Source organism: Aotus nancymaae, unplaced genomic scaffold, assembly GCF_030222135.1.
Source record: "Aotus nancymaae isolate 86718 unplaced genomic scaffold, 86718_ANA_hifiasm-v0.15.2.pri h1tg000041l, whole genome shotgun sequence".
Lineage (NCBI taxonomy): Eukaryota > Metazoa > Chordata > Mammalia > Primates > Aotidae > Aotus > Aotus nancymaae.
This window is the reverse complement of record NW_026988455.1, coordinates 25,446,095-25,468,158: the sequence shown is the minus strand read 5'-3', so window position 1 is coordinate 25,468,158 and position 22,064 is coordinate 25,446,095.

The window sequence follows — 22,064 nt, the reverse complement described above, 5'->3', positions numbered from 1 at the left end:
CTGGGTGTACTGAAAAGTCACAGTCAAACCATTGTTTCGTGTGTGCATTTTATTCCTCACTACTGTATATATAGTTGACAGTGCTAAGTATTGTTTTTTGAAATATTAGTGTTTCTAGATGTTCTGAAGTGCCTGATACATGTTAAAATTAATGGTAGCAAAATAACACATTTTGTAAAATTTTTTTTGTGTTAAAATTCATATGAAATATTGTTTTGGGGAGGGGATTGGGATGACCAAACCACCTGTTGAGCAACATTCTCAGCAAAGTTCACAAAGTACATTGTGTTTGTGCCCTGGTTCGGGGAGGAGGGGAGAGGAGAAAGTGGGGAGAGCTCCGTGCCTGTGCACTCACAGTGAGGCGCGATGGGCCGTTGGTGCACATGTCTGTGTGTGTGTGTATTTTTACTTATCTGTGTATATAAGGTGTGTATAAAGGACAAATGAGTCCTAATTTATAACATCTAACCTTTCTGGACCTTATAAAGGTTGCCAGTGTATAGCAAAAGTAGAGTTCATAAACTAATATCTTTTGTACATTTTATTTTAAAATTCCTAGGAAAGGTTGTCTTCTGAAAATCTGAGCATCATTTTCCACTAGGTAATATGGAGGTGGAAAGGATCTTAGGCCAGAATGTCCATATTTCAAAGACTCTTTCGAATTATAACTATGGTTACATATGTGCAGTTTATTCCAGACTGTGGTGTACATAGTGGACTAATTCACTCCTTACATGAAACAGCTTGTCTATCTAGATGTTTAGAAATGCCTGACCTATGTTAAATGTAGAGGTAGTAAAATACCACTTTGTAAATATCTTTTCCCTAAAAATCATACGCATATGCAATATTGTCTTTTGGAAATGGCTTTTTTTTTTTTTTGAGACAGAGTCTTGCTCTGTCACCCAGAGTCTTGCTCTGTCACCGAGAACAGTGGTGTGATCTCGGCTCACTGCAACCTCCGCCTCATGGGTTCAAGCAATTCTTCTGCCTCAGCCTTCTGAGTAGTTGGGGTTACAGGCACGCATCACCATGCCCTGCTAATTTTTGTGTTTTTAGTAGAGACAGGGTTTCACCATGTTGGTCAGGCTGGTCTCGAACTCCTGACCTTGTGATCCACCCGCCTCTGCGTCCCAAAGTTCTGAGATTACAGGCGTGAGCCACTGCGCCTGGTCAGAAATGGAATTTGTTTTAAACTGCCTCTGTGAGGAGTATATTACTGCCGATACTTGTTCAATGGCTTACCAGAAGTGGGAGGGAGGAAACTGCAAAAGGTAATACGCCAGTGTGCTCATATTTGGATATTTTCAGACACCATTGTTGCGTATGTTTTATGCATTTTGTTTTGTTGTGTATATACGTATATAATGGACAAACGAGTCCTAATTTTGCAACATTTGGTCTCTAGATGTTAAAGAGGTTGCCAGTGTGTGACAAAGTACTTAGTAAAATTAGCACATTTTGTGCAAAAAAAAAGAAAAAGAAAAAGAAATTTTGGAAAATGCAAACCTTAGAAATAGATCAGTGGGTTTCCAGGAGGTTGAGAGGTGTGGGGATTGATCGGGTGAAGCACAGGAGATATTTTAGGGGAGTAAAACTTTTGTTTGGGATACAATGCTGGTGAATATAAGAGATCAAGCTTTGTCCAAACCCATAGAACTTTACATCACAAAGCCTCAGTGCATGTAAATTGAGAAAAAACAATGTAATAGGTTGGGTGATCCCTGGATGAGTGCAGAATGTGACAAAAAAATCTAAATATATTAAAAATATATAAAGCAACCTTGCCAAAGGAGTGGCATAAGTAAATAACTTTCAAAATGAAAAGAAACTGTAAGACTAAAGGAAATTGAAAAGAACCTTAAGAGCAAAATGAGGAATCTGTATTAAATACAGGCTTTAGTATTTTAGTATGTTAGTATCAATAATGATATTGATGCATAATAATGTATCAATATTGATTCACTATGACAAATACAGCATACTAATTTAAGATGTTAGTCATAGGAAAAGCTGAGTATGGGATATATGAAAACACTCTGCATTATCATCACAGTAATTCTGCAAATCTAAAAGTTATAACGTAAGTTAATTTCACTTAACTTACGTTAAGTGAAATAGGCCAGATACCAAAAGACAAACTTTACATGTTCTTACTTATTTGTGGGATCTAAAAATTAAAGCAGTTGAACTCATGGAGATATAGAGTAGAAGGAAGTTTACCCAGTTTTTCCCTGTTCAGTGTGATACTAGCTGTGGGTCTCTCATATATGGCTTTTATTTTGTTGGGTGTGTTTCTTCTATATCCAGTTTTTAAAGGGTTTTTATCATGAAGGGATGTTGAACTTTGTCGGTTTATTTTCAGCATCAATTGAAATGATCACAGTGTTTTTAATCCTTTATTCTGTTGACATGATGTATCACCTTGATTGATTTGCATATATTGAACCATCCTTGCATGTCTGGGATAAATCCCACTTGGTCGTTATGAATGATATTTTTAATGTATTGTAAAATTTTGTTGATAATTTTTGCCTCAATAATCAACAGGGATATTGATCTGTAGTTTGTTTGTTTGTTTGTTAATGTGCCTTTGGTTTTGGTGTGAGGTCAATACTGACTTCATAGAATGAGTTTGGAAATATTCTCTCCTCCTCTATTTTTAAAATAATTTTGCTATTTTAAAAATAATATTAGGATTGATATTAATTCTCCGTTAAGTGCTTTGTAGAATTCAGCGATAGAGACTCAGGTCCCAGGGTTTTCTTTACTGGAATAAACTTTATTGTGGATTCTATCTCATGACTTGTTACTGGTCTGTTCAGGTTTTGGATTTCTTCATGGTTCTCTCTGGGTAGGGTGTATATGTCTAGAGATTTATCCATTTCGTCTAGATTTTCCCATTTATTGGCATATGGTTACTCTTAGTAGCCACTAATGATCCTTTGGATTTCTTCCATATTGGTTTTAATGTCTCCTTTTCAATCTTTGATTTTGTTTACTTGGGTCTTCTCTATTTTCTCTTAGTCTGGCTAAAGGCTTGTCAATTTTATTTCTCTTTGCAAAAATCCAGCTTTTTGTTTTGTTGATCTTTTGTATTATTTTCTTCATTTCAATTGCATTTATTTCTGCTCTTATCTTTATTATTTCTTGAGTTCAGTTTCTCTTGCTTTTCTAGTTCTTTAAGATGCATTGTTATATTATTGATTTGAAGTTTTTTCTTTTCTTTTTTTATATAGGTACTTATAGCTATAAACTGCCCTCTTAATACTGCTTTCCCTTTATCACACAGGTTTTGATATGTTGTGTTTCCACTGTCATTTGTTTCAAGAAGTTTTTCAATTTTCTTCTTAATTTCTTAATCGACCCAGTTGTTATCCATTGATCCATGTATTAGTATAGTTTCCAAAATTCCTCTTGTTATTGATTTCTAGTTTTATTCCATTGTGGTCAGAGAAGGTGGTAGATAGTATTTTAATTCTTTGAATGTTTTAAGATTTGTTTTGTGATCTAACATATGGTCTATGCTCGAGAATGATATGCTGAGGAGAAGAATGTGTATTCTGCAGCTATTGGATGAAACATTCTGTAAACAAGTGTTAGGTACATTTGGTCTATAGTGGAGATTAAGTCCAATGTTTCTTTGTTGATTTTCTGTCTGGAAGACCTGTCCAATGCTGAGAGTGGGGTGTTGAAGTCTCCTGTTTTTATTGTATTGGAGTCTATTTCTCTCTTGAGCTCTAATAATATTTGCTTTATCTATCTGAGTACTCCAAATTGGTTGCATATATATTTACCACTGTTATATCTTCTTGCTGAATTGACCCTTTATCATTATATAATGACATTCTTTGTCTCTTTTTATAGTTTTTGTCTTGAAATCTATTTTTTCTGATATAAGTATAGCTACTCCTCCTCTTTTTTGGTTTCCATTGTCATAGAATATCTTTTTCCATTTCTTTATTTTCAGTCTATCTGTGTCTTTATAGGTAAAGTGTGTTTCTTATAGGCAATGGATTATTAGGTCCTTTTTTTTTCTAATCCATTCAGCCAATCTATATCTCCCGATTGGAAAGTTAGTCCATTTACATTTAATGTTATTATTGATAGATGATGAGGACTTACTCCTATCCTTTTGTTATTTATTTTCTGGTTGTTTTATATTCTTCTTTTTCTTTTTTCCTACCTGTATTCCTTTTAGTGAAGGTGATTTTCTCTGGTGATATGATTTAATATCTTGCTTTTTATTTTTTGTGTATCTGTTGTATGATTTTTGATTTGAGGTTACCATGAGGCTTGCAAACGTTGTCTTATAACTCATTATTGTAAACTGATGACAACTTAACATTGATTGCATAAAAAAATAAGCAAACAAGAAAAAGGAAAAGGAATAAAAATTCTGTACATTAATTTTGTCTCTCCACTTTAAAACTTTTTGTTGTTTCTATTTATATCTTATTGTATGTCTGTGTCTTGCAAAGTTGTTATACTTATTATTTTTGCTTGGTTCATCTTTTACTCTTTCAACTTAAGAGTAGTTTACACACCACAATTACAGTGTTTTAATATTCTGTGTTTTTCTGTTTACTTAGTATTACCAGTGAGTTTTGTACCTTCAAATGACATCTTATTGCTCTTTAACATCCTTTTCCTTCTGATTGAAGAACTCCCTTTAGCATTTCTTGTAAACAGGTCTGGTATTGAAATCCCTTGACTTTTATTTGTCTGGGAAAGTCTTTAGTTTTCCTTTACATTTGAAGGATATTTTTACCAGATATACTATTCGAGGGTAAAAGTTTTCTTCCTTCAGCACTTTAAATAATGGTATGCTATTCTTTCCTGGCCTGCAAGGTTTCCACTGAAAAGACTGTTGCCAGACATATTGGAGCTCTATTATATGTTGTTTCTTTTCTCTTTCTGCTTTTAGGATCCGTTCTTTATTGATCTCTTTCTCCAGGTTTGGAAAGTTCTTGGTTTTTATCTCTGAATAAACTTTTCTACCCTATCTCTCTTTTTTCAACCTGCTCCTTACCTCTAATTACTATTAGATTTACCCTTTTGAGGCTATCTTCTAGATCTTGTAGGCATGCTTCATTCTCTTTCTTTTGTCTCCTCTGATCATGTTTTTTCAAAGAGCTTGTCTCAAATTCACTAATTCTTTCCTCTGCTTGATTAAATCTTCTATTAAGAAACTCTGATTCATTCTTCAGTATGTCAATTGCACTTTTCAACGCAAGAATTTTTGCTTGATTCTTTTAAATTATTTCAGTCTCTTCATAAATTTATCTGATGGACTTCTAAATTCCTTCTCTGTGTTATCTTGAATTTCTTTGAGTTTTCTCAGAACGGCTATTTTGAATTCTTTGTCTGAAAGGTCATATATCTCTCTTTCTCTGGGATTGGTCCCTGGTGCCTTCTTCAGTTGTTTGATGAGGTCAAGTTTTCCTGGATGGTCTTGATGCTTGTGGTTGTTGATCAGTTTCTGGACTTTGAAGAGTCAGGTATTCATTGCAGTCTTCACAGTCTAGGCTTGTTTATACCTGTCCTTCTTAGGAAGACTTTCCAGATATTCTAAGGGATGTGGGTGTTGTGATCTAAGCCATATCTGCATTAGGGAATACCATAAACCCAGTAATTATATGGCTCTTGAAAACTCATAGAGGTACTGCCTTGGTGGTCTTGAATAAGATTTGGAAGAGTTTTGGGGATTGCCAGGCAGAGACTCCTGTTTTGTTCCCTTACTTTCTCCCAAACAAATGAATTATCTCTCTCTGTGCTGAGCCACCTGGACTAGGAGTGGGGTGACAAAAGTACTGCTGTGGCCACCACTGATGGGACTGCACTGGGTCAAACCTAAATCTAGCACAGCACTGGGTCTCACCCAAGACCTGCTGTAACTACTATCTAGCTACTGCCTGTGTTCTCTCATGGCCTTAGGGCTTTACAATCAGCAGGTGGTAAAGTCAGCCAGGCTTGTGTCCTTCCATTTACAATAGTGAGTTACCCAAGGCCTCAGGCAGGTCCAGAGATGCCATCTGGGAGCCCAGAACTGGAGTCAAAAACTTTAGAAATCTACCTGCTACTCTATTCTACTGTGGCTAAGCTGGTACTCATAACACAACACTAAGTCCTTCCTGCTCTTCCTCCCCTTTCCACAGACAGAGGAACCTCTACTTGTAGTCACCATCACCACCACTACATGGGGGGTTACTGCCAGGCTACTGCTGATGTTCACTTAAGGTCCATGGGCTCTTCAGTCAGCTTGTGGTGAATGCTGCCAGGCCTGAAACTTACCTTTCAGTGCAGTGAGCTCCCCTCTGGCCCAGGGCAGGTCCAGAAATGCCATCCAAGAGCCAAGGCCTGGAATTGGGGATTATAAGAGCTCACTTGCTGCTCTACCAGGCCAACTGTGGCCAAGCTGGTACCTAAAATGCAAGACTAAATCTCCTTTACTTTTCTCTTTGTAAGCAGAAAGAGTCTTTCACTGTAGCTACCACAGCTGAAAATGTGCTGCATCTCACTTGAAGGCAGCCTGTCTCAGAGTCTCACCCAAGGCCCATGACGTACTACCTGGGTATTGCTGCTGGTTCTTCAGGGCCCAAGGGCTCTTTAGTCAGCAGATGGTAAATCCTGCCAGGACTGGGTCCTCGCCTTCAAAGCAGCAGGTTCCCTATTGCACAGGGTGTGCCTAGAAATGTCATCTGGGAGCTAGAGCCTGGAATGGGGGCTCCCCATGATTCTTCCTGGTACCCTATTCTATTGTGGTTGAGCTGGTATCTAAGATGCAAGACCAAGTCCTCTTTACTCCCTCCTCTCCTCTTCTCTAGGGGAAAGGAATTATTTTGTTGCTGTGAGCTGTGCTTCCTGGATAAGGAGACAGGGTGATGCAATCACTCCCTTAGCCACTCCAGCTGGTGTCTCACTAGGTTATGTGCCCCAAAATGTCCACTGGCTCTGAGCCCAGCACAGCACTAGGACTTGCCTAGGAATTGTAGTCCTTGCAGCCTAGACTGCCTTTCAAGTGTTTTTAGGATACCAGAGCCCTTTAGCCCGCGGTTGTGAGGCTTGCTAAAACTCAAGTTCTGACCACTGGGATGGGCAGTTTCTCTCCAGCTAGGGCTGGTCCTCAAACTCTCCTTCTGTGAGTGGGTGTTGACTGAGTTTAGCCCCGTTTTGCTTTCTGCCGTGACAGAGAAGCACTGAGTTCAATGCAGGGTCTCATAGCCACTGAGCTGTCTCTCTCCTAAGTGCACAGATTAGCATGCCACATGGTCACTGCCAGGGGATGGGTGAGGTGTGGTGTCAGTGATTCAAGATTGTCTTTCCTGCCTTCTTCATTGTCTCTTTCAACAATATGAAAACCAGATGCTGTGATTATTTGCCTGATTTTTGGTTCTTATGAAGGTGTTTCTTCTGTGTAGATAGCTGTTAACTTTGGTCTTCCTGCAGGAGGGACAATTGGTGAAGGCTTCTATTCAGCCATCTTGCTCCACCCTCTCCCAAATATGTTTGATTTTGATGAAATCCAATTTATCTATTTTTTAATTTTGTTGCCTGAACTTTTTATGCCATCTATAAAATCATTGCCAAAGCCTATGTTGGGAAGATTTTCCCTAATGTTGTCTTGTAAGAGTTTTATAGTTTTAGCTCTTAAGCTTAGGTCTTTGATACATTTTGAATTCATTTTTGTAGATAACATGAGGTAAAAATCCAACTTCATTCTTTGGCATGTGGAGATCTAGTTTCCCAGCACCATTTGTTGAAAAGACAAATGTCTTTTTCCCAAAGACAAAAGTCATTTCCTCATTGCATGCTATTGACACCCTTGTCGAAAATCAAATGACCATACATACAGGAATTTATTTCTGGGTTCTCTATCCTATTCCACTGGACTGTGTATCTGTCCTTATGGCTGTACCATTTTCTTTTAATTACCGTAATTTATTTTAGTATGTTTTAATGTTCAGAAGTTTGAGTCCTCCAACTTTATTGTTCTTTTCCAAGATTATTTTGACTATTTATGGCTCTTTCCAATTTCACATGAATTTGAGGATAAGCTTTTACATTTATGCAAAAAAGGTTGTTGGAATTTTGATAGGATTGTGTTGATTCTGTATATTTCTGGATGGTATTGACATCTTGCACAATTGAGCTTTTCTATCTATAAACATGGAATATATTTCCATTTGTTTAGATCTTATTGAAACTCTTTTAGGAGTATTTTGTAGTGTTTATATGCAAGTCTCTCACTTCCTTGCTTAGATTTACTCCTAATCATTTAATTCTTTTACATATTGTATTAGTCTATTCTCACATTGCTATAAAGAACTCCCTGAGACTGGGTAATGTATAAAGAAAAGAGGTTTAATTGACTCACAGTTCCACAGGCTGTACAGGAAGCATAGTTGGGAAACTTTTAATCATGACAGAGAGCAAAGAAGTAGGCATGTCTTCACATGGTGGAACAGGAAAGAGAGAGTGAAGAGGGGAGGTGCAACACACTTTTTTACAACCAGATCTCATGAAAACAGTGACATGAGACAGCACTACGGGGGTGGTGCTAAACCATTAGAAACCATCCCATGACCCAATCACCTCTCACTAGGCCCCACCTCCCAACATGGGAATCTCAAAGCGACATGAGATTTGGGTGGGGACATAGAGCCAAACCATATAAGATACTATTAGAAATGAAAATTCCTGGGTTCAAGTGATCCTTCCACCTTGGGCTCTCACAGTGCTGGGATTACAGATATAAGCCAATGCTCCTTGACTGTTTCATTGATTTTAAATATTGTTTTTCTATCCTATTCTTTATCTTCACTATAATCAGTATTATTTTCTTCCTTCTGGTAGCCTTGGATTTAGTTTGCTTCTATTTCATTTTAATTCCTTAAGATGTAATGTTAGGTTATTGATTGATATTTTTCTCTTAATGTAGGCATTATAGTTACAAATTTCCCTTTGAGTAATGCTTTCATTCTATCCCATAAGTTTTGGTATGTGACATTTTCATGTTTAGTTGTCTATAAGCATGTTCTAAATTTCCCTTGTGATACCTTCTTTGACCCATTGGTTGTTTCAGAGTGTGTTGTTTAATTTTCACATAGTTATGAATTTTCCAGTTTTCTTTCTGTTACTGATTTCTAATTTCATCACCATGTGGTCAGAGAAGATACCTTATATGGTATCTGTCTTTCCAAATCTTGAGGCTTATTTTGCAGCCTAATATAAAATCCATCCTGGAGAACATTTCATGTGTACTTAAGAAAAATATATATTCAGTTGTTGTTGGGTAGATTATTCTGTAGAGGTCTATTAGGTCTAGTTGGTTTGCTGTGTTCTTTAAGTTCTATTTTTCTTTACTTGTCTTCTATGTGGTTGTTCTACCTATTATTAAAAGTGAATACTTGAAGTCTCCAACTATTATTACAGAAATATCTATTTCACCTTCAATTCTGTCCAGTTTTGCTTCATAAATTTTAAGAATTTTTATTAGCTGTGTAAATGTTCATAATTATGATATTATCTTGCTTTATTGAACATTTTATTGCTGTAAAATCTGCTTCTTTGTCTCCTGTAAACTTTTGAGATTTAAAGTTTGTTTTGTTTTGTTTTGTTTTTTGTCTGGTATCAGACTCCAGGTCTCTTTTGGTTATTCTTTGCATGATATACCTTTTTCCATTCTTTTACTTTCAAGTTGTTTTTGTCTTTGGATCTAAAGTGAATATCTTGCAACAGTATATAGTTGGATCTTGCTTTTTTATGCGTTGGGTCAATCTGTTTCTTTTGATTGTATAGTTTAATCTATTAGATTTAAAGTGATTATTGATAAAGCGGGACTTAATTTTGTCATTTTGCTGTTTGTTTTCTAAGCACTTCATGACTTTTTTCTCCCTCATTTCCGGCATTACTGCCTTCCTTTATGTTAATTTGATGTTTTTGTGGTGATTTCTTTCTCATTTCTTTTTGTATATATTCCTTACATATTTTCTTTGTTGTTATCAAAGAAACTTAATTGCACTTAACATCCTAAAATTATAACAAGCTAATTTCAACTTATACTACCAATTTTGATAGCATGCAAACACTCTCCTCCTACACACTTCTGTCTCTCCCTGTTTAGTATAATGTCGCAAATTACATCTTTATACATTGTGTGCCCAATACATAGATTAGTAATCATTTAAAAAATATTTGCATTTTAAATTTTTTAGGAAAAAAGGGAGCTGATCATAATTCTGAAAGACACAATCCCAAACACCATAAACCCAAATATTAAAATCTTGAAAAAATCCCTCAAGCTTAAAGTCCCCAAAATCCTAATCCCAAAAGATCAAAATCTTAAAAACATAATTCTGAAAAAAAATTAAGAATTCATTAAAAAGTATTTATTTACTTTTTGAACCTCAAATTGGACAAAAGGGAATTTATTTCAGAAACATAGGAAAACATGGCAGAACAATTTATAGACCACTTTACACAATAAAATAGGCAATATTAACGTACAAATATTTGCAAGCATAAACACTCAGGTATACTAATGACAGCCACATAGGTAAAAACAGTTGTGAGCAGATAGATTATATGCAGAAAGAAATAGATCAGAAAGGGAAATATATGAGCACATATAACTATGATCGGTAATTGTGTGCACTCAGCTTTACAACTGTGGTCATCTGAAATGTTAGGATGGACAACCTAAATCTTTTGCAAAGATCAATAGAAAATCATGATGGTTCACCACAACATAGGCTGTCACTCAAACAGCTAAGATCTTGAGGAATTTTATCTTTCACAAAAGACATCTCTTCATTTATTAAGGAAGTTTCCATGTTTTTATGTGCATGTGTAATGCTTATACACAGTCAACATTGTGAAAATGCACTTTTGTGGAGTCAAATTTCTGATGTCCAAGCAGCAGAAGAAAAAGCTGCCCAATTCTCAGAGAGAGACCAACTTGCCTTTTGTATTTGCATTTTGTATTTGTTGTCATCAGATACCTGGCTGGTGAGATGGTGTCTGCCAGAATTGAGTACAGATCTTCCCCACCCAGTCTGCTCAGACTCACACATTAGTCTCCTCTGGTGACACCCTCACAGAAACACCCAATAGAATACTTTGCCAGGTTTCTAATTCAGTCAAGTTGATATTGAAAATTAAGTCCACAAGTTTACCCCTTGTCAACTTGACACTCATACATGTTTCCTTAGACTATGTTTAATTTTTAAATAAAGACAATAACAAGGTAATAGTTCTACCGAACATACAAATGCAGTCAACATGATGCAACATGGGGTTGCCTGGGGTTCTTGTGTACAAACCCCAAATGCACTAATACTATCCCCAGAACTCAGTTTTTGGGATTTCAACATTTGGGATTTTAAATCTTTTGTGATTGTAATTTTCAGGATTTTAGACATTAGAAATTTTAAACTTTAAGGATTTAGATTTCAGAGATTTTTATCTTTTGGGATTTTAAAAATTTGGAATTATGGCATTTGAGATTGTGTTTTTCAGGGTTATCATCTAGATATACAAAAAAGGATTTACAAAGTAAAAATAATAACTTTTATAATCAGCCATGTATTTGCCTTTACCAAAACTCTTAATTTCTTTATATAGCTTTGAGTTAGTGTCAAGTGTCCTTTTATTTTACCTTGCAGGATTTCCTTCAGCATTTCTTGAAGAGCAGATATAATGGTAACAAACTCTTTTGGCTTTTGTTTATTTGGAAATGCCTTAATTACTCTTTCATTATGGAAGAACAATTTGCCAGATATAGAATCTCGGTTGAAAAAATTTACTCTGTCAGTTCATTGACTATCAACCCACTGCCTATGGCTTCTAAGATTTCTGATGAGAAATTATCTCACAATCTTATTGAAGAACTCTTTTATGTAATAAATTTCTCCTTTCTTGCTGCTTTCTAGATTTTGTCTTTTTACAGTTTAATTATAATGTGTCTCAGTTTGATAACAATATAGGTCTCTTTGAGCTTATCCTACTTAAAGTTTGTTTGTCTTGGATTTATAGATTAATGTCATTCATCAAATTTGGGAAGTTTTCAGGTATTCTTTTTTTTTTCTTCCCTCTAGACACTGCTTTAAATGTGCCCCAGAGATTTCAGGTATTCTTTAAAAAATATTTTTGCTTGTCCCCTTTTCTCTCTTCTCCTTCTGGACTAGCTTGATGGTGTCTCAATGGGTCCCTTAGGCGCTGTTTGCTTTTCTTCAATCTGTTTGCTGTTGTTCTTCTTCATTATCAATAATTCCAATCATCCTATTCTCAGGTTCACTGCTTCTTTCTTCTGCCTACTCAAATCTGCTTTTGAATACTTCAAGTAAATTTTTGTTTCAACCCCAGAATTTCATTTTGGTTTGCTTGTATATTTTCTATCTCTTTGCTGATATTTTCGTTGTTTACATATTTGTTTTCCTGTTTGTTCATGTCTTTCTTTAGTTCCTAAGACTATTTAAAATGGTTGTTTTAAAGTCTTTGTATAGTAAGCCCATCATCTGAGCTTCCTCAACAATAGTGTCTGTCAATTTATTTTGTTTCTTTGAATGGGCATTACATTCTTATTTTTATGTTTCCTTTGTGATATTTTTGTTGAAAACCAGACAATTAAATCTTTTTTTTTTTTTTTTTTTTTTTGAGACGGAGTTTTGCTCTTGTTACCCAGGCTGGAGTGCAATGGCGCGATCTCGGCTCACCGCAACCTCTGCCTCCCGGGTTCAGGCAATTCTCCTGCCTCAGCCTCCTGAGTAGCTGGGATTACAGGCACACGCCACCATGCCCAGCTAATTTTTTTTTTGTATTAGTAGAGACGGGGTTTCACCATGTTGACCAGGATGGTCTCGATCTCTTGACCTCGTGATCCACCTGCCTTGGCCTCCCAAAGTGCTGGGATTACAGGCTTGAGCCACCGCGCCCGACCTGTCTCTTAATGTGATAACTGAAAATTATATTTTCTCCCTTCCTCAGGACTTGCTGTTTTGTTTTGCTTCATTTTTGTACAGTGCCTCTGTACCAGGGATCACCCTGAAGTGAAAGCTTAAAGTTTTCTTAGGTCTTTTGTAAGCCTGCATCTTTTGGTTTTGTTGTTGCTGTTGTTGAGACTGTGTCACCCAGGCTGGAGTGCAGTGGCATAATCTCAGCTCACTGCAACCTCTGCCTCCTGGGTTCAAGTGATTCTTGTGCCTCAGCCAAGTACAATAGCTAGGAATGGTGGTGAATGCCTGTAGGCTCAGCTATTCAGGACACTGAAGCAGGAGGATTGCTTATGCTCAGGAGTTTGAGTTCAGCCTGGGCAACATAGAAAGATCTCATCCCAAGAAAGCAACAAATAAACAAAAAAAAACAAACATACCAATAAAGTATGATTGAGATACCCAAGAAGTGAGGGATTGTCTGTTATGTTTACTTCTACTTTTGTCCATTACCATGTTGTTTCTTCTTTTCTGAAGGAACCCAGCCTTCTGTTAATTTGTTTTTTGTTAGAGATAGTTTCCTTTACCTATTCCTTTAGGACACGTAGGCCTTCTAGAAACAGATCCTCTTACTGTTTTTTCATTTTAAAAATGTGTATGTTTCCCTGTCAGTCTTGAAGATAGCTTCACTGGATATAGGATTCGGGGTTTCCAGGTCTTTTGTTTCAGCATTTGAACAATGTTGGGCCACTTCCTCCAGCCTTCATGATTTCAGATGAAAAAATCTGCTGTCATTTCATTTGAGTTGATTTTTCTTTATAGATAATACATAACTTCTCTCTGGTGCTTTTAAAGACTTTTTTCCATCTGTCCTTAGTTTTCAGAATTTTAATTATGATGAGTCTTGGTATTACAGATGGAATATTTTTGTCTCTCCCACATATTAATATATTGAAGCCCTAACCACCAATGTGATAATATTTGGAGGTAGGGACTTTTGGAGGTAATTGGGCTTAAATGAGGTCATGAGAGTGAGGACCCCATGATAAGATCAGTGTTCTTATGAGAAGAGAAAGAAAGACCAGATCACACGCACACACACACTCTCTCTCTTTCTCTCCCTTTCTGTCTCCCTTTCTCCCTCTCCCCTCCCTTTCCTCTTTTTCTCTCTTCGTGTAAGGATGCCGAGATAAGGCAGTGCCTGCAAGCCAGGAAGAGGGTCCTCGCTGGAAATAAAATCTGCAGGCACATTAATCTTGTACTTCCCAGCTTCCATAAGGGTAAAAAATACACATCTGTTGTTTAAACCACCCAGTATGTGATATTTTGTTGAGCTGGAGCTGATTAATATACTAAGTGGAGATTTCTTTGGACTTATCTTATTTGTGATTCACTTGGCTTTTTATATCTGTGGGGTTAGGTCTTTAACCAAATTTGAGAAGTTCCAGTCTCTTCTTTCTTTTCTTTCTTTTTATTTCTTACTTTCTTTCTTTCTTTCTTCTTTCTTTTTCCTTCTTTCTCTTTCTTCTTTTTCTTTCTTTCTCTTTCTCTCTTTCCTTCCTTCCCTCCTTCCCTCCTTCTTTCTTTCTTTCTTTCTTTCTTTCTCTCTTTCTCTCTTTCACCTTTCTTTCTTTCAGAGTCTCACTCTGTTGCCCAGGCTGCAACCTCCGCCTCCTAGTTTCAAGTGATTCTCCTGCCTTAGCATCCTGAGTAGCTGGGATTACAGGCGTATGACACCACGCCTGGCTAATTTTTTGTGTTTTTAGTAGAGACTGAGTTTTACCATATTGGCCAGGCTGGCCCTGAACTCCTTATCTCAAGTGATCCGCCAGCCTTGGCCTCCCAAAGTGCTGGGATTACAGGCGCGAGCCACTGCGCTCAGCCTATTATTTCCTTAAATACGACTGCTGTCACACACTCTTTCTTCTCCACATTTGGGATATCAATGATGAATGTTAAAACTTGTGTTATTCTTTCACAAATACTTGAAGCTTTATTTATTTTGTTCAGTCTAGTATCTCTTTATTATTCAGATCTTTAAAATACTACTGCTGTCTTCAAGTTACCTGATTCATTCTTCTGCCATTCCTACTCATCCATTGAGTACAGTTAATTTGGCTATTGTATGTTTCAGGTTAGTTGCCTGTCCACAGAAGTGATGATAGTATTAGTAAATTTCCCAAGAGTACTTTGGATGAAAGTTCAGTTCCTCATCTGTGTGTAGGGGTGATCATTGTGTCTCTCAGTTCTTCATGTTGCATTGGGGTGGTAGCATAATTTGCTTTCTTTTCTCTACATTGAGGTGATAGTAGTACCACTTCATTCATTCTCTGTACATTGGGGTGAATGCAGTATCACTCAGGATTTCATTCATATATTAGGTTAATAACAGCATCAGTCACATCCTCATCTGTACATTGATGTGATCACAGTATTACTCAATTCATCATCTGCTACTTGGGGTAATAGTAGAATCACTAAGTTCATTGGTTCATTGGAGTGATTATAATATCACTGTGTTCCTCGTCTGTACATTGGGTTGATGCGGCAACATTTGATTAATAATCTATACCTTGGGATAATAGTAAGATTATTTGATTTCTCGTCTATACCTTGGGATGGTAATAGAATCACTCTGTGTCTCATCTGTACATCAGATTTGGAAATATTTGCATTGTATACTTACTGGTTGAGCATCTCAAATCAAAAAATCCCAAATCTGAAATGTTCCAATAAGCATTTCTTTTGAGCATCATGTTGGTGCTTAAAAAGTTTTGGATCACTTTGGATTTTAGATGTTCAGATTTGGGATGCTCAACCTGTAGTAGAACCACTAGTTTCTCATCTGTGCATTGGTTGAGTGGCATAACTCGGGTTAAGTGGTATCACTGGGATCAATATCTGCACAAGGTGGTAGCCGGATCATTCATTTCCTCATCTGTATATTTGGTAATAGTGTCATTGGATACTGCATCTGTGCTTAAGGATGATGGTATAACTTGGCTTATCATCTGTGCTTTGGGGTGTGTTTCACAGTGGGAAGGCCTATGCACACCTTCCCCAAAGTCAGAGGAAGCTGATAGGCCAAAAAAGGGGCCAGTTTCTAGGAAACCCAGTTTTTTTTTTTTTAAGAAATTTTTAATAGTGTCTTACTAACAGAAACCATGTCTGTATCTTTGGCAGCAGGGAGACAAGTTGGTGAATCCCCTTCCCACACACTATTACCCCCTCAACCCTGGGCTTATATACCATAAAGGAAGGGTGGTTCAGCAGGAATGTGTAGAACAATTGAAGTTTAATAACATCAAGGTTGTTTGACCTAAGGGCAGAATTTATGGTAAGTACTTGCTCTTACACAAGGAAGAGTAAACTGGAAATCTCAGAGGCCTTCCCAGAACTGGGGATAATCAGAAGACAACATGGCAGATTAGCTTCCGAGATGAAGTTGCTTGGGCCTTCCACAGGGTGATAGCATCACTACAATCCTCATCTGTGTTTGGAGTGGTAGGAGTATTGATCACTTCCTTATCTGTGCCTGTGGCTATCAGTAGGATTACTCTGTCTATACAACGGGCTGATAGTAGGGCTTCTAGACTCCTCATTTGTATAGTTGGGGGGTTGTTTTAGCACCCTGTTTTTCATTTTTACTTTCAGATGGTCATAGTATCACTTGGGTCCTCATCATATTCTCGGTTGAGAGTAGTATCATTTGGTTCCTTATCTGTGCATTGAAATTAGGCTAGATCTCACTACATGGCTTAGGGTGCTGTGATATTCTGCTGTCCAAATGGCATGACTGTCTTGAGGAAATTTTATAAATGGAAGAGACATTTCCCACAGACATAGTGGTCTTAATTTAAAAATACAAATGGTCCAAACACTCAGCTCAAGTTCATTTACATAACTCAGAAAATTTTTCTTATTCTGTACATCATCTGTGGGAAGTTAGTCAACAATCTACAGATATTTACCAGTAGCCGTAAGTTAGAGGTCTGCAAAATGCTGCAGCCTGGTGGAAAATCATGGTTCAGAGAAGACAGCAAAATGCAGAAGCAGCATGGCAGCACCAGAAGCCCCTAGAGGGTAGTGGCTATGGATTTTCAGTGCTTGAAGACACTGGTCTGGGGCGGTGGGGTGTGAGTCCTACTGTGTACACTTGGCCACATAATCCACTTCTATGAGCCCCACTGTTCCTACTTGCTCAGCGGTTCCAGGGAACAAATGTCATTTTGTTCTGGGTGAGCACATCTGAGGACCCTCTGTCTCTGGCTTTGAGGTCACCTTCTGGGGAAGGCTTTACTGTCTTCTCTGGTCCTGAAAGCCTTTTGCACACCCCAGGGTTTGGGTCTATCTGTTTATAGATCTAACTCTCCCCTGGACAAGGCTGGGAGCTCCATGAAAGCCATGCCTCAGCCAGGGTCTGAGGGGGCTCATTCTCCCATGGTGCAGGAGGCTGAGATGGCTGGAAGCTGTCCTGTTTCCCATGGAGCAGGCCAGCCAAGCCACAGTGGAGGCTGCTCAAGGGCTGGACACCCAGCAATCAGCAGCTGCCTCTTCCAGGTGACACCTCTTCTGAGTCAGGGAGATGCACCAGCCAAACCCTGATCAGCCCTCTCTTGATCATGTGACACCCCCACTCTGACCTTAGTCTCCCCACCTGCAGAACGGGGTCCTAATGACATGAGAGCATGCACTGGAAGTGTTCAGGGCACAAGAAGGACTTAATCACCGTCAGGCATCATTGTGGTTGTCTTCATCCCCCTCCCAGGGTGAGAAGTGCCTGGCCTCTCCTGTTGGCCCTTGGGGGATACGTACGGGGCAATGGTCCCAGGCCTACCCTCCAGACCCATAGTTAATGAAGAGCTAATAAATGGCAGAGCCATCTGGGCTTCGCTTCCAAAGCTGCCCCTTGCAGGCTCTCGAAGCAGCGAGTGTTTACGTGCTCAGAACAAGTGTGCTGAGGCCTGCACCTTGTCAGGCACTTTAACACTTGTGGCCAGGCTGGGTGGCCCAGCTTCATCCCCAGTCCGGATGGCATAAGGGCAACTCACTGGAGAAAGGTACAGGGAGTGACCCCAGCTCCACGGCAGGATGAAGACAGCTCTGCTCTCTCCGGTACTGGAAGTCCAGGTGTTCCTGAGACAATGGCCTCTGCCCAGGGTGTGTGTGGAGGGGGACAGTCCCAGCTCTAATGTTGGCTCTGCCACCTTGGCCATGATCAGCCTCAGCCTCAAGGCCCTCAGCTGCACATGTGCCAACCTCACAGGCCTCACATGGGAGTTTGCTGTGTGGTAGGGCAGGGCAGGCCTGGAAGCTCAGGGACCTCCACTTTGCCTCCACTCTGCACACAGTAATCGTAGTGGTAGTAATAGCCCACCAGCCTCACACAGTGAATGCTATGCTCCTGGTCCTGCTTTGAAGCACTTCACCATATTATTGAATCAACACAAAATCCCATGAGGCAGAAGCACAAAATTACTGCATTTTCGGAAGAGCTCAGGGAGATGAAGTCCCTCCCCGGGGCCCCACAGCTGTCACCTTTAAGCCTGGGAGGTGCGCTGGTCTCCATCACTTAGTCCAGTCATAGTGGGCTTGAAGATTCAGACAAAGAAAGCAAGGCTTGAAAAGGCTGAACGACCTATCCCCAGGTGGAGAGCAGACAGAAGAGGCTGGGCCAAGATTGGAGCCTAAAGCTCATTCATTCTGTGGACTCCAGGGACGAGTGGTCCCTACACCAAGGCTGCTCAAGCTACTGTGGGTGTCGTGTAATCAGCCCCACAGCAGCAGCAGTCGTGGTCACAGGGACAGCCCTGCCCATACCTGCTGGGTGCTGGCCCAGTCACTGACCTGGAGCCTCTCAGGTTTCTCTCCAGCCTTTCTTGGAGCTCACACATCCTCCAGGGAAGAGGTCCTGCACTGTTTCACTGTGATGGGACCAGCTCTGGGTTCGTGGTGTGACCCTGCTTGCTGGGGAGTCTGAGATCATTGTACGATTCATAATTGGTGACTTACTGGAACTGAAGGTCACCTTATTTCCACCCTTCTAGAGTCCTGGGTCCCAGGGATGGCCCTAATGCAATCCAGGCAGTCCCCACCCTCTACCTGCTCACCTAGGCCCTTCCCTGGCCTGAAATTTGACTGTCCCCACCCTTGGCCCCTCCCTTACCTGTCACTACCATCCAGCTCCTCAGCTCCTTTGAGCCCCTCACCAAACCACTGGTTCACCCCTTCCCATGCCTGGGGCTGGCAGGGCCAGCAGCCTCTGCCCATCACATCGTGCACCGTGTGACCCTGGGCAGCACCACCATCCCTGAGCCTGCAGGTCCCAGCTGTACTCCAGTGATGATGTTGAAAATACCTTGCTTAAGTCTCAGGATACAAAATCAATGTGCAAAAATTACGAGCATTCCTTTACACCAACAATAGGCAAGCAGAGAGTCAAATCATGAATGAACTCCCATTCATAATTGCTACAAAGAGAATAAAATACCTAGGAATACAGCTAACGAGGGATATGAAGGACTTCTTCAAGGAAAACTGCAAACCACTGCTCAAGGAAATAAGATAGGGCACAAATAGAAAAACATTCCATCCTCATGGATAGAAATAATCAATACTGTGAAAATGATCATACTGCCCATCAAACTACCATTGACATTCTTCACAGAATTAGAAAAATCTATTTTAAGTTTCATATGGAATCAAAGAAGACCCAGTATAGCCAAGACAATCCTAAGCAAAAAGAACAAAGCTGGAGGCATCACGCTACCTGACTTCAAAGTATACTACAAGGCTACAGTAACCAAAAGAGTATGGTACTGGTACCAAAACAGACATATAGACCAACGGAGCAGAACAGAGACCTCAGAAATAACACCACACATCTACAACCATCTGATCTTCGACAAACCTGACAAAAACAAGCAATGGAGAAAGAAATCTCCTGTTTAGTAAATGGTGCTGGGAAAACTGGCTAGCCATTTGCAGAATACTGAAACCAGATTCCTTCCTTACACCTCATACAAAAATTAACTCAAGATGGATTAAAGATTTAAATGTTCAACCCAAAACCATAAAAACTCTAGAAGAAAACCTAGGCAATACCATTCAGGACATAGGCATGTGGAAAGACTTCATGACAAAAACGCCACAAATAATTGCAACAAAAGTCAAAATTGACACATGGGATTGAACTAAACTAAAGAGCTTATCATCAAAGTGAACAGGCAACCTACAGAATGAGAGAAAAGTTTTGCAATCTACCCATCTGACAAAGGTGTAATATTCAAAATTTACAAGAACTTAAACATATTTACAAGAAAAAAAACCAACCCCATCAAAAAGTGGACAAAGGATATGAACAGACACTTCTCAAAAGAAGACATTTATGCAGCCAACAAACATGAAAAACATCTCAACATCACTGATCATCAGAAAAATGCCAATCAAAACCACAATGAGATATCATCTCACGCCTGTTAGAATGACAATCATTATAAAGTCAGAAAACAACAGATGCCGGTGAGGATGCAGAGAAATAGGAATGCTTTTACGTTGTTGGTGGGAATATAAATTAGTTCAACCATTGTGGAAGACAGTGTGACAATTCCTCAAGGACCTAGAACCAGAAATGCCATTTGACCCAGCAATCCCATGACTGGGTATATACCCAAAGGAATATAAACCATTCTACTATAAAGACACATGCATGTGTATGTTTACTGCACCACTATATACAATACCAAAGACATGGAACCAACCCAAGTGCCCATCAGTAATAGACTGGATAAAGAAAATGTGGTACATATAGACCATGGAATACTATGCAGCCATAAAAAGGAATGAGATAATGTCCTTTTCAGGGACATGGATGAAGCTGGAAGCCATTATCCTTAGCAGATTAACACAGGGACAGAAAACCAAACACCAAGTGTTCTCACTCATAAGTGGGAGTTGAACATTGAGAACACCTGGACACAGAGAGGGGAACATCACACACCAGGGCCTGTTGGGGGGAGGGGGGTGGGGGGAGCAAACTTAGATGATAGGTTCGTAGGTACAGCAAACCACCATATCACATGTATACTTGGATAACAAACCTGCACATTCTGCACATATATCCCATTGGGTTTTTTTAGAAGATATAAAGAAAAAATATCAAAAATTTTAAAAAAGAAAAGACCTTGCTAGGTTTCCTTCCACTTCACAGCAGCCTGCAACTCAGCAAGGGAAGGTGCTCAGTCCTATGGCTATGGGAAGTGGGTGAACTCTCTGCTGAGGCTCTATGTGACCCCTGGTAAGTTAATTAGGCTCTCTGTGCCTCAGTCTCCTCTGTAAAATGAGGGTGCATACCTCAAAGCGTTGTTCTGAAGGTTCAATTAGCTACTATGTGTAAACAGAGTGCTGGACACATAGCAGGTGCTACGTAAGTGCTTCCTGTCATTAGAGCGACTTTCATCTATACTTTCAGGTGTGGCTGTGATTAGCTCTGAGAAGTGGCATAGGCCTGGACTCACCTTCCCTCCCTGAATGGTGCCCATTAGGGCCCTTGCCCCAGTTTGTCACTCAGCCAGGGAGCTGGGCGTCGAGGTGTGCCTGCTTACATCCACAGAAGAGCCACCTTGGCCTGCCTGGCCCCTGAATAAACAGCCTTGGCTGCAGGTTTATCTCCCCCTGGGCAGTGGGCATCCTGGGCCAGGCTGAGGCTTCTGGGCCTCTTCTAAGCCTGCCCTGGGCAAATGCTCAGTTCACATCATGTAGAGGTTTCAGAGGGGGCAACACCACTCTAGACCTGGAGCCCTAACATCCCCTGCTTCCAGCCTGGTCCTGCAGTGACCAGCAGGGCAAGTGTGGCCACCTCCTCCCCCAGGGCACCAGTCTTCACCTCCCCTGCCAATTGTACCACCACATCCCAGGCAGGGTGGAGAGACATGCTGATGTCACACGGTAGGCGCTCAAACAGGACAGTCACCAACAGATGGGCTGCTGGAGTTTCTGAACCCTTCCCTGCCAGCTGTCCCTTCTCCTCTCATTTGTCCCCTCCCCATCCATTGTCCCCTCCGCCTGTGGGGAGCAACTGGTGGTTGTGTTTAAGTGAGTAATTTGGCCCCCGTTTAAGAAGAGGAAGCAATA